This window comes from Panthera tigris, chromosome C1 (assembly GCF_018350195.1).
Source record: "Panthera tigris isolate Pti1 chromosome C1, P.tigris_Pti1_mat1.1, whole genome shotgun sequence".
Classification (NCBI taxonomy): Eukaryota; Metazoa; Chordata; class Mammalia; order Carnivora; family Felidae; genus Panthera; species Panthera tigris.
In genome coordinates this window covers 88670104-88684660 of record NC_056667.1, presented here as the reverse complement: position 1 = coordinate 88684660, position 14557 = coordinate 88670104, and the positions used below count along the sequence as shown (strand labels likewise).

General features: G+C 33.8%; 1 long non-coding RNA gene across 3 annotated transcripts in view; it reads left to right on the top strand.

Moving 5' to 3' along the window:
* LOC122241187 overlaps nt 1-13521 on the top strand; it is a 137508-nt gene extending 123987 nt beyond the window's left edge. For all 3 annotated transcript variants that reach the window (XR_006221210.1, XR_006221208.1, XR_006221211.1), the window contains exon 4: nt 13201-13521. This is a non-coding gene — a long non-coding RNA (uncharacterized LOC122241187). The remainder of the gene's footprint in view (nt 1-13200) is intronic.
* The last annotated feature ends 1036 nt before the right edge of the window (nt 13522-14557 follow it).

The following is a 14557-nucleotide window of genomic DNA, read 5'->3' as shown; positions in this document are numbered from 1 at the left end:
GGTCATGTACTCTTCATTTGAGATAATGAGATTTTCACTTTGTTTCTGTGGTTTCCTCCCCCAAAACTATAACTTCATTTTAATAATGAGGGGAGAAAAGATCAGACAAATGTCGATAGAGATGCACCCTGCAAAATATCTTATCAGTAGTCCTCAGATCTCAAGGTAATGTTCATAAAAGAAAAGCCTAAATGTAATGTGGCATCCTGGATTGTATCCTAGAACCAAAAAAAGACATAAGCTATCCAAAACAAACAAACAAACAAACAAGGAAATCTGAATACAGCATGATTTTAGTTATAGTAATTCTTTATTCATGACAAATGTACCATATTGATATAAGATGGTAAGAGAAGAAATATTGTGGGATATATGGGAGCTCTCAAACTATATCTTTAATTTTTCTATAAATCTAAAAATATTTTGAAAATAAAGTTTATTAAGAAAATAAATGAATCAGAAAACACAAAACTCCCACTTCCTAATTAATCATACAACATAATTTATAAATCTTGTGAATTTGATATCACTAAATAAATAATGAATTAATAAAATCTTGTGTTTTAAATAGAAATCACACAGAGAATTAAAACTAAAATGCTGAAATTTAGCTATGATCTATGCTCTAAATTTATAATGAAAAAATCATTCTGATCAAAGTATAAAATTCTAGATCGCATTTCCAGTAAGTTAAAGTGTTTCCCTTTTACTTTTCACCTGTTTGGCGATAGATCTCATAAATCTTGTGAAAGAAACCTGGAAAATCCCCATTCAAATGTTAGGTAACAAGAGAGTTATTTAGAACTAGTATGCAAGTGTAAGATTTGTTAATGCCTCTGTAGGTGTCAGTATCATACTAAGAAGCATATGTTACGATTACTATAGGAGTATGAATTGGATAGCATTGCTTTTCTGGTATTTCACAAACAAAATATTTAACCATAACATTTTTTCAATAAGAATGGACTGTAATAAATATCACAAGAACGTCTTACTGAAAGCTCCTTCAAGTTTTCAAATAATTGGCATTTATATGTTTGCGTTTTAACACATTGAAGTTCACAGAGTAAGTTCTTTGATGCCCTTTTTGCAAATGAGGAAAACACTTACCAGAATTTAAGTGATTGGACTGAGATCACTTATTCAATAAGTGGTAGTGCTTTGACTTAAAACTAAGTCTTCTAAATAAAATCTTGTGATCTTCTCTCTGCTCTACTTTATGTTTCTTTTGCTATCTTACAACAGCCTGCATAATCACAGGACAGTAGAGATGGACTCTTAAACAAGTCAGCAATGTGTGACCTTAATGAAAACAAAGGTAATAGGATAGGTTTAACTTGGAACATCACCATTTTTAAAGGCATTTTGGAAAATCCAGTACACTGACATTCTGATTGGTGCATGTACAATTATAATTCCTTGTTTATTTTCATTCTATTTTTCTCTATTTGAGCAAGACTAAATTTTAACTAAGAATTGAAATTCTTAATGTATCCTACATTACTTTATATATAAGCTTGTTATTTTATCTTCATATTTATAAGTGTAGAATTTATTGACAAAATGGCGCTATTAAATCAACCTTTCTTTTCCTACTCATCTTCCTTACAGCTTCATTGATGACATATTTTTCCCAGACATCTACTTTTTTACTCCCCTATAAGCAGTAATTAGCCAGATGTGGCAAGTTCCTTTGTTTATTTGCTAATTTTGAAGTATAATTGTGGAATTCCCTTATTGGAGGTAGGAATTTGTTGGGAGTGGTGAAGGGATCTCTGTCTGCCATGATTGCAAAGAAACAATGCCTACTACTAATCTAATCGGGGTATGCAGATCACATGTCCCTATACTGTTAAAACCATTCTAAGTGACTGTGGGATGGTTACTGTGTCTTCCATGAAAGAACACAGCACACCAACTTTTCATTTGAGGAAAAATTATTCCACTTGTTAAGGTGACTTTGATGTTTAGAATAATCTCAGCAGTATTTGGTTAAGACTTTGTGATTCTTTTCTGGGTCTGGCTTAGGTTATGAGACAATTAGAGGTGGAATTTGGCTTTGAGGTAGAAGTGACAGCCAATATATTTCATCACCCAAATGACAGTTGTTCTATTAAACTTAGCCCAAATATAATCAACCCTCACTAAGCAGGATCACCTCTTGGTCTAACCCATTCTCAGTGATTATTAATTCTATAATTTCCACAGAGTCACACTATCATACATACCTACCTGAAAACATTTGCAGCTATGTAATCAGTTTTTTCAACTATTGTCAGAAAATTAAGAATATCCTTTACTTGTCACAAATTGCTCTGCTCTAACCAGGCAAATAAACAACAATTTACTCACCATTAAATGTAATACCAAAGAAATCGGCCAGAATTTTTTGAAAATATCAAAATAATAAAACTCTATTGAAAAATGAACCATGGGAGCAACCGAGTGGCACAGTTAAGCGTCCAACTCTTTATCTCAGCTCAGGTCATCATCACACAGTTACATGTTCTGCTCTGATGGTGTGGAGCTTGCTTGAGATTCTGTCTCTCCTCTGGGGCCCTCCCCTGTTTGTGCTTTCTCTCTCTCTCTGTCTTAAAATGAATAAATAAACATTAAAAATTTTTAAAAAAGGAAAAACGAATTGCAGCAGAAAGATTTCTAAGATGATTGCCAAGGTGCTTGCCCTGTTACATGCATCCTGGATAATTCCATCACATAGAGTATGAGAGGTATGTTGTGAACATGGTAGGATAATCATTTCTGTGGGTATATGAGGTTATATAAGATTCTATTGTAGTGATGGCTAAAGTGAAAAATATAAGAAATAACAGGGGTTGGTCAGGATGTGGAGAAAAAGGAAGCCTCATGCATTGTTGGCAGAAAAGTAAGTTGGTACAGTCACTATGGAAAACAGTATGGAGTTTCCTAAAAAATTAATAGAAATACCATATGATCCAGTAATTCCACTACTGGGTATCTACCCAAAGAAATGAAAACACTAATTTGAAAATTATGCACTGCTATGTTTACTGCAGCAATTTTACAATAGCCAAGACGTGGAAGCAATCTAAGAATCCATGATAGACAAATGGATAAGGAAGATGTGGTATAAATACACAAAGGAATATTACACATTTTCAGCAACATGGATGGACCTAGGGGGTATTATGCTAAGTGAAATAAGTCAGATTAAGAAAGACAAATGCCATATGATTTCACTCAAAGTTGAATTTAAAAAAAAACAAAAGAATAAAAAAGAAAAAAAATAAAACAAAACAAAAACAAACAAAAAGCAGAATCAGACCTGTAAATACTGATGGCTGAGAATAAACTGATAATTGGCAGTGGGGAGGTGGAATGGACAAAATTGTTGAAGAGGAGTGGAAAATACAGGCTCTCAGTTATGGAATGAATGAGTCACATGAATAAAAGGCATAGCATAAGGAATATAGTTAATGATATTGTAATACCTTTGTAGGGTGACAGATGGTAGCTACACTTGTGGTAAGCATAACATAATGTATAAACTTGTTGAATCACTATGTTGTACACCTGAAACTAATGTAACATTGTGTGTCAACTACACTGCCATAAAAAAATAAATAAAAACACATTAAGAAAAGATTGGGGGAACGATTATCTTGCTGGATTTAACAACTTTAGTTGCCATGTTGGGAATGGCAATGTGGCTAGGACCTGAGGGCAAATCAAGTTGCTGAAAGTGTCTTCCAGTTTAAAACCCTCAAGAAAGTAGGACCCCAGTCATACAACCATGAGGAACTGAACTCTGCCCATAACCAGTGAGCTTGGAAGAGGACTCCAAGCCTCAATGAGATAATGGTCCATGTAAACCTTGATGTCAGCCTAGTGAGATGCTGAGCAGAGGACCTCATTAGCCCTATCCATATTCCTGACCTAAATGTGAGATAACATTTGTATTAAGTGGCTAAATTTGTAGTAATTTGTACACAACAACAGAAAATTAATGTGAGTTATAGTATTTAAGAAATACAAGAATTCAATTAATTCAAATACAATAATCATATTATATAATTAATTTTAGTATCCTCTTTTTCACAGTAGTCTCAGTTTTGACAATAATTTATATGGTTAGTCCATTCATGTGTCATATTCAGTTTGCTAGGAAATTCTGTTAGCTCTACCTTTCTCAAATTCCAATAACCTCTCCCACTTCCACTGCTGCCACCTGAGCTAAGCCATCATCACCATTTATTTGGAGGACTGAAAAAGTCTTATAATATGCTTCTTTGTTTCTAACCTCATCGACCTCCATCTACATATCCACCACATACTGATCCTCAACACAGATGCTAAACTTAACACAGATCCCCTCACTCAAAATTCTGCAGTACTTCCTTATTTTGCTCAGAGTAAAAGCCAACATCTTTGTAATAGTTATCAAGACCAATATGGTTGAGTATTGTTTATCACCAGTTCCAGTCTTTGAACACGATCTACTTGGACTTGATAACCTTTCTTTGCTTTGGTTGTTCTTTCTGCCTTAAATGATGTATCCATAGATAACTAGATAGCTAACTAACTTTTCTTCTTTGTAACTCCACCCCAAACTAGAAAGTTTGGGCCAAATTAGTACTCTCATCTCTTTTTTACTGTATTGTACTCCCTCATCTGCTCTTTTAAAATAGCACTTAGTGGTTTTTAGCATGCTATATTATTTACCTATTCATTGTGCTTGTTTTTCTTTCACTGCTAGTATAGTTTCTATGACTAGAAGAAATATTAATAATTTTGGAACACTGCTGTTTTCCACTTACCTGGAATTGTGTTTGGTATCCAGTAGATACTCAATAAACATGCATTGAATAAATAAATCCATGTAGGAAAAATTTCCTTTCTCATCTATGTCAATAGAAACCCTCTGACACTCGCCTTAACTTGAAACAACCCCTTCTTCCATTTCTCAATGCTTCCATGGATTAGATCACTAATTCTTTATAAATTTCAGGTTGAGTTTAAACATACCCATAAAAGTCATTCTTTACTTCTTTTAGATTTATATTTCCTTGATTATTTATTATTGGTCTATGAGGGACCTTGTCTTTCCCACCATTTGGCACATATCCTTGCACAGGTAGATGCTGAATTATTCAAATTATAAGACTTGCATGCAAGACGTAGGTGAAACTAGAAGTCATTCCTTAGGGAATTTTTTAGAATTTGTTTAAAATATTCACTTAGAAAACACTGATGAGATGTTGAAGAGAATCCACCATGATAATATTTGACATAAATTGATTTGGATTTTTTAAAAAATTGTATTATTTTGGCAATTAATCAAATGGATGAGTCACATATGTATAATTACAAATCAATTGTACTGATATCCTTTTAACTAGTATGGCTGAAGAATAAAATGACCTTTTCATGAGAAATGTTTTATATTTACATGTTTTATATTTAGAGGATATTCATATTTAGAAGCATTTTAAATTTATAGCAATATATTTAGAAAGAGTCCTCCAACTTCATGTATTAAAATACAGTAATGCATTTCTTCTTTTTAGTTTATAGGGAGCAGGGAGGGTTTTGAAAAAAAGTAGCTTGAGCTTCCGCAAAGAAAGATGAGAAGACCTAGTATGTATGGGTCTACTATTTATTTTACTCATTTTGACATTAGCCCTTTTTTCATACAGAAAAATAAATTCAACAGCCTTCCTGTTTCTTGGTCAGTCCCTCTGTAAATTACAATTGCGCTATGGAAATGACACAACATAAATCCTATAATTCCCTTAACAATACTTAGGATCTTTTCTAGATAAATTAACACTGTCATTATTTAAAAGTAGTAATGTGATGTTATCACTTAGGGCTAGACTTATTTTACTAAGTTATTTTAATATAAGTTATACTTTATGAATCACCTATAAGATATTAAATTTAATAACTAAGTCAGATGACAAAAACGGCATTAAGATGTCTTATCTGTCAGGGATGTATTATTGACTTTATTTCAGTGGGACTATAATAGATTTTAAATTAAAGGTAACTGAGCTATGTGGGGTTTATGCTCCTACAGGGAATAATGGACAAATCACAGCACATCCGTCTTAGAAGTCATTAAATAATTCCTCATTAAGGGAAATAGTGCTGAGAAGGCAGAGAAGAAAAAAAAATCATTCAAATTTAAATATTAGCTGCTACATATTAAAAAAGAAGAAAGGCAAAGAAAATAAAAATCAAAAATAGGGAGGAATGACCTTAACCGGGAGTTTAAATTCAACCTAAAAAATCAAATACAATATGATATAATCTATGGAAGAGTGGGAGATGAAGAAAGTGCAGGTGGTTCAAGCTGGGGCAGGTGGCATGGGGTTGCCACAGGCAAGGAGTATTATTTCAGCCTCAGGCATTTTTAACTGACAGCTGGGTAAGGAGAGAAAAATCTAAGGTCATTTAGGTATATTATTAAAGTTTTGAGAAGGAACTGGTAAAAGTTTCTGATGACTTGGGTATCAAGAAACCCTAACTGGCTAACAATTATCAGAAAAGGGTGATCATCAGCAGATGATGATACATACATCAATGCAGATTGTATCCCAGTCTATAATCATATGCAGAGTTTGGGTGATGAGAGTAGATGATGAACATACTGAATAAGCACTTTTTACCCATATAAATGAATTAAATATCTACAGAGCTAACAAGAAAAATATTATGTAATTATCATTACTATACATGGTTTCAAGATTTTCTGGTAACTCTCTTAAAAGGAACTTATGGGGAAAAAAAGGAACTTGTGGATAAACTACTATGTAATCATTTTTTCAGCATATTTAGTTAAATGTGTGGCATAAATTTTATTTAACTCTCTCCCAACCTTCTGTAGAATGTTTACACTAATATCTACATAGGCATTACTAACAAGGTAAATTAGTAACAAGTATTTTGATATTAATACATGAAATTTAAAGTGCAGTTTTTTGCAAGAACAGTCTTTTTTAAACACAATGGCCATCTGTAAAATGCTAAATTTTCTATTAACCTAAATATAAGAAACTGAACAAAACCTCAATATTTCCCTCACTGTGTAGCAATCTCACATATCTTACAATTTAAACATAAATCATCACATAACGTATCATTTAGGCATTGGTTCATTTGTTTATCCCTGCCCCCACCCAATAGACTATAAACTATGTTTTCAGATGAGATCTCTAGGGCTTAGAACAGTAGACACAGGAGGCACTTAAAAATAAATACACCTAAGACATGTTACCATAAGACTTTTCCTGCTTAAAAGGAATTGTTATGTCACATTACTCTTCCTTTCTATATTTAGCCATATGAATAGGGAGAGAGACCAGGAGGCAGTCTCTGAAAACAGTTAAATCATAAAACAGACCTAGACTACACTTGACTTTGGAAGATAAATGATCAAATTAGGCAAAATCTTGGCCTAGTTTTGGAACATTGTTAGTTAAAGACTTTGATGATGGGATGCCAAAGCATAAGTTAAAATGCATAGTCCCAAAGATCCATTTGCTTCATGTAGGAAGTAGGAAGAGTAGTCATTTACAAATAAAGAATAAAAAGGTAAGGACAGGAAGTGTTTAGTCTTTGGTGTAAATGAGAATTTTTACATGTATGCAAAATTAATTGGGGTTGGGGAAAAATCTTGCTTGATATTAATTATCACGTAATGGAAGAACATACTTAACATAGATTTGCTATGTTATATATCATTTTCCTGTGCATGACCATAGTCATTGGTTGAATGGTTTAAACAGTTTGGGCATTACAGTGAAAACTTTTACTTTATTTTATCTTTTTATTTTTTTAATTCTTAAATTTAATTTAATTGTACTTTTTTAGACAGAGATAGAGAGCATGAGTGGGGGAGAGGGGCAAAGGGAGAGGGAGAAAAAGAATATCAAGCAGGCTCCATGCCCAGTGTGGAGCCTGATGCAGGGCTCAATCTCACGACCATGAGATCATGACCTGAGCTGAAATCCAGAGTCAGATGCTTAACAGACTGAGCCATCCAGGCTCCCCTTTATCTTTTTAAAAAGAAATATGAAAAAAAGTAACTTGTCTTAATGCATTTCTTTAATCAAACCAACAAGATTACTGGTTCTTGAAAATATTCCTACCAAGTATCCAAATTGTGGTAATAGTGTCTAAACCACCATATGCTTAGAACTGCAAATATTAACCCTATGTTAATAAGAGTTGAATTTACTGAGCACTTACTATGCATATGTGCCAGGAGCTCTTCTAATTGCCTTGTATATGCATATGCTCATTAACCCTTGGAAAGCCTTGTGAAAAAACATTAATCTTGCTTTTCAGATAAGGAATCCAAGGCAGAAAAATACCTAGTGAATTGCCCAAAGGCACAAATAACCAAGTGGGAATCCGGGGAAGCCTTTACTCGGAACTTTGGTCTTAATCTTCATGTTTTATTGCCTCCCATTAAGTTACTATGAGCACAAAGCACAATATATGTTGCCATTTTTCTATTGGATTTCAGAATATATTAAAGATGTAATGGAAAATGGAATTATCAAGATTTAAATGAAACTATCTCATGTATTATTAAAATGTTTCCAAATTTCTACTTGGGGTAAAATCCTACATTTAAACTTGAAATTTCTAGTTAAGATGATGTTATGAGTTTACATATGGAAATCCAACTCTATATCAAAATAATGACAGAATATGTGAGTACACACATAAAGATAATGTTCATAAACAATAGGAAATGATGAGACAAATAGAGTTAGATCTTAATAAAAAAAAAAACTCTTGTATGAAGGATAATGAACCTGGATATCGTGTGTGTATGTATGTGTAGATACTGAAATACAGAGATGTGTTGATACATACGAAACAATTATGTTTTGAAAATATCCTCAAACCTGAGATATACTTCAAACAAGTCACAAACAAATAAATATATATAACATAGGAATTCAAAGATACAGAGTTCAGCTGAGAGGTTCCATACAAACCTTCTGCATAGTGAAAGAAACAATCAATAAAACTAAAGGGCAGCCTACAGAATGGGAGAAGATATTGGCAAATGACACATCAGGTAAAGAGTTAGTATCCAAATCTATAATGAACTTATCAAACTCAACACCTGAGAAACAAATAATCCAGTTAAGAAATGGGCAGAAGACATGAAGACACATTTTTCCAAAGAAGACATCCAGATAGCCAACAGACACATGAAAAAATGTTCAGCATCACTCATCATCAGGGAAACACAAATCAAAACCATGGTGAGGTTCCATTTCACACCTGTCAGAATGGCTGAAATTAACAACTCAGAAAACAACAGATGTTGGCAAGGATCTGGAGAAAGTGGAACCCTCTTACACTGTTGATGGGAATGCAAACTAGTGTAGCCACTGTGGAAAACAGTAGGGAGGTTCCTCAAAAAGTTAAAAATAGAACTACCCTGTAACCCAGTAATTGCACTATCATGTATTTACCCAAAGGATAAAGAAATACTGAATTTGAAAGGGCACATGCACCCCAATGTTTTTGTGGTATTATCAACAATAGCCAAATTTTGGAAAGGATCCAAATGTCCATCGACTGATGAATGGATAAAGCAGAAGTGGTACATACAAGGAAATACTACTCAGCCATCAAAAAGAATGATTTTTGCCATTTGCAATGATGTGGATGGAGCTAGAGTCTATTATGCTAAGCAAAATGAGTCAGAGAGAGACAAATACCATATGATTTCACTCATATGTGCAATTTAAGTAACAAAAAAATGAACACAGGGGAAGGGAGGATAAAAGTGACAGTGAAGCAAACGTTAGAGAATAAACTGAGAAGTGATGGAGGGGATATGAATAGAGAATGGCTAAATGGGTGATGGAAATTAAGGAGGGCACTTGTTATGAGCACTGGGTGCTATATGTAATTATGAATCAGTAATTCTACTCCTGAAAACAATATTATACTATATGCTAACTAACTAGAATTTAAATAAAAAATTGACAAAGGAGCAAATATAAAGCAAATATAAAAAATTGTTAGGATTCATTAGTTCCAAGAATTTAAAAAAATGATATTTATTCTTTTAGTCATGGTCTGTTTTTCTTTACTTTGAATTTATGTTTTATTTTTTATTTTTATTTTTTGCCAAAAGGAGAAGGAAGAGGAAGAAAAGGAGGGGGAGGAGGAGGAGGAAGAGGAAGAGGAGAAATGCATTGTCTATCATTCCCCCTTCACTCTTTGGTTTCATTTTCCTCAAAATAAATTATGTTAGTGAATAAGGGCACTCAAAGTTTTAACTCTGCTGCAGACATCAGAAGAAGAAGGAGAGGGAGAGAGAGAAGGAGACGGAGAGGGAAAGGGAGAGGGAGAGTGAGAGTGAGAGGGAGAGCTCGGGAAGGAAGGAGAGGTAGGGGGAGAAGGAAGAGGAGGAGGGGGCAGAAGGAGAAGAGGAGAAGAAATATAAACGATGATGAATAGGCCTCTAACAAATAGTTTGGATTGGAAACAAAAAACATATATGAAAAAAATATGAATCACTGCTTCATTCAATTTTGGGAAGACAAAACACGATGAAATTCTGATGTTGAACTCTTGTCTGTGAAACATTTTAATATACTGAAAAATATACCTTCAAAGTGTACAGGCAAAGATAATTTCAGGGGAATCAGTTTGAGATCTTTGTACTTGTGCTAACAATAACCTTTCTCTCATGGTGAAAAAGAAAGACATATTCTTCATTCATCTCAAATCTCATTGTGCTCTGGAATATGAAAATCTCTGGGACTTCAAGCAAATAGGATATTTTCTTTAATAACTAATAAATGCATCTTAAGTACATAGAGCTATTTGTCTTTCCCACCTTATAAATTTCTGTTAAGTGTAGATAGATGGAAATGGAATATTTTGACCTGTGATGGGATATTTTGAATTTAGACCTAAGTGGTGGAATGCTGCTGCAGGGCTGATGCTAATTTTTGCATAATGAAATAATCTCTTCCATTCCATGACTATTGTCAAAGAATGGATCTCTCATGAGAGTCCCATGATAGAAAAGTATCATAAGAACTCTTTTATGCTAAAAATGGCTATTTCCCTCCACATTTAAAAATTTTTTTTAAATGTTTATTTTTGAGAGAGAGAGAAAGAGACAGAGCTCAAGAGGAGAAGGGCCTGAGAGAGAGGGAGACAAAGAATCTGAAGCAGGCTCCAGGCTCCGAGCTATAAGCACAGAGCCCAATGCAGGGCTCGAACTCACAAACCGTGAGATCATGACCTGAGCCGAAGTCAAGCACTTAGCAGATTGAGCCACCCAGGTGCCCCACCCCCCCATGTTTTTTAAAGTAAGTATTTTTTCCCCAGATATTGTTAAAACCTATTCCTAGGCTAGGTCATTAGCCGGGAAGAAAAGCACCATTTGCCAGCCAAGGCAGAAAAGATGAGTAAAGCTAAATTCTTTCAAACATAACTGCATTGTTTCCTAGGACAATTAAAAATTTAAATATATGTGTGTTAAAACCCAAGGACAAAACTTTCAAAGAACTGTAGTTTGGGTGTATATTATTGAATAAGATATTTAAAACCATTTTGTCAATTATATTTTGAAATAGTCTTATTAAAGACAATCTTCATCATTTCCCTTATTAACAAAAACCAAAATTATGTACAACTTCCCATATCTGTTATTTTTTTAGCATAAACACCTTTCTCTTTTATCGAATATTTAGTAATATTTTGATAAAATTTCATTGAATAGAATTTGTTCTGATTTTACACTAGTTTCCTATTTATTTAAACCAAAATGTATAAACTGGAGTCCAATATATTTCACCAACACACAGAGGCAACCTTATCCTAGTTGCGATTAATGTTAAGAATGCATTTTTATATGGGGCACCTGGGTGGCTCAGTCACTTCAGCTCAGGTCATGATCTCAGGGTCCATCAGTTCAAGCCCTGGGCTGACAGCTCAGAGCCTGGAGACTGCTTCGGATTCTGTGTGTGTCTCTCTCTCTCTGCCCCTCCCCTGCTGGTACTCTGCCTCTGTTTCTCTCTCAAAAATAAACACTAAAAATTAAAAAATAAAAGAATGCATTTTTATGGATCTCTCATCATTGGTGGACCTTATCAGCCATCTCAGAAGAATGGCGGTATGGGCCTAATAACTAAAGAGTAGCCTCAGGGAAGCAAGGTTGAAATAATCCTATTTCCCTTTGCTGACATTAGGTCTTCTGGGGTCTTCTGAATATCTGCTGTGGTTACTAAGTAGTTACTCTCACTTGCAACAAATTTGTAATGAAAATACAACTTTTATCATTCCATTTTTTCTTTTCTCTCAGATACTTACTCTATTTGTAATAACCTCTGCCTTCTGAGATAGCAAGATTACAAATTGGCTACATATCTAGCAGCCAATGTTATATACATGGCTGCCTCTACAGATAGGAGATGATGGACTTTCCATTTCATTCACTACTAAGACCATTAATGAATACACTCTGTTCCATCTTACGTAACAGTATTATTGCCACAGCCAGAGGGTCTGGAATGATTCCCACATTCTCATTCTAATGCTACTGGCAACACTACTCTTTTATCAAGACTGAATTGCAAGAGGATATTTGCAAATATCTTAGAAGCCAAGATGGATTTACAGTTATCTGAAATGGTTATAGTTCTCAGACATCACCTGAGAAACCCAACAAAGTAGATTTAGTAATGTTGAATATCAGAATGAAAAAAGAAATAATTAATAACAATCATTCTGCCTATCTCTTCATTTTAGACCTATTCCTTTATTTCCCCCCAACAATTCAGCATGTTTGTCCATTGTTTTGTTTTATTTTGTTCTAATTGATTCTGGATCAGGTTTATATTAACTAGTCTAAAACCAAAGGTTTGTGATCTGGTATTCAGACCTAGTAATAAAAGAAATCAGCAACTAGGAGAGAAGAGTTTCATTCATTAACTCTATAGACAGCTCTGTAACTAGAAACTTTAAGGAGTTTATCCTTTTTCTCACAGTATCATCTACTCAGCTCTTACTAAAATTATAGGTCGTGGAACTGGGCATGCATTCTTGGAAACCAGTCTATATGTCAAATTTCTAGGCTTATCTATAAGATATGGGCTTATATTTCCACATGCAATATCCAGAGGCTTCAATATTTTCTTAGCCCTAACCTACATCCCATTTCAACCACAGGCTTATACTTGCTAATCCACGGGACTACACAAAAGGAACTGGATACAGGTTTTTCCCAGAAAACTTATCACAGGCTAAAATTCAGCCTTTGCTTACTGGAACTTCTGTGAACTACTACACATGCAAACAAGCATGGAGAAGTTATACATGAGACCAATCAACTAAGTAAACGAGCTTGGCTTCCTGTTGTCACCCTTGACCTTCATGGAGAAGCAAAGAAAATTGGTCAATTCAGCAGCAACTATCTAGTAAGGAAATTTCCTGGTTAAAGGAGCCTGGAAACATTGTCTCCTATAAAATAAGGTGGTAGGGAGACCAGATAAACCCTTAAGGATCTAGTTTAAAATAAGTAAACAAATTTGGTACCAATGTTGAATGCATTTGTGATTTACTTCTAATTACATCACTAACCTATAGCTTAAGTGATCGCCTGCCAAAATCTGTCTTCACTCAAATATTAAATAATTTCTATGAGAAAAGTTGTATTATACTACTTTGAACCCCAAAAACCTTACAGATAAACTATTATATAACAGATTGAACAAATGTAAAAGTATATACCAAAGAAGAAAAAAAATTTAAAGATGGTTTTGAGGTAATCTTTTCCTTATTACAATTATAAAAGGTCCATACTCTTCAACTTAATATAAAATTCTAAGCTTAAGCTTAATTCTTAAGCTTAAGAATATAAAATTCTAAGTAATTTCAGTGATTACTTAGGATCAGCAAATTATGAAAAGACTGTGGTGGCCTTGAATGCTAGACAAAAGCATTTGTATTTAATCAGCTGGCTAATGGCAAAACATGGATTGAGTTTGAAAAGAGAACTGTGGTGACCCAAGCCAGTCAAACTGTCTGTAATGTAGGAAATATTTGTATACACAGCCAATACAGAAGTCACTGATCACATATGGCTACCAAATGTAAAATAGTGATAGTATAAATGAATTTTAAAATTTAAAAATGTCCATCGTCATTTTAAATGAGTGTAATCACTACCATATAAAAAAGTGTTGATCTAAGCTTCAATTTAAAATGGTTAATCTGATAGTTTTTAAATCTAAACTAGCTTAGATTAAAAAATAATTTAAAATAGTTATTTGTTCATTTTTTGTTATAATGTTCAGCTAGAAATAGTAAGTTTGGAGTTTTGGAGGAATGGTATTGGCAGCAAAGGAGAAAGAAATTCAGGAAGACTAAATCTTTATATAAATAGAGACAGATGAGAATTTAGTATTAGAAATATTACATATGAAGTGCTGGAGACACAGTCATTTGAATTGTAAAGATAGATTAAGTCATCCACTTCTTCATGACAGTTGAAGCATGGATATATAGAAGATTACTGTTATCTTCC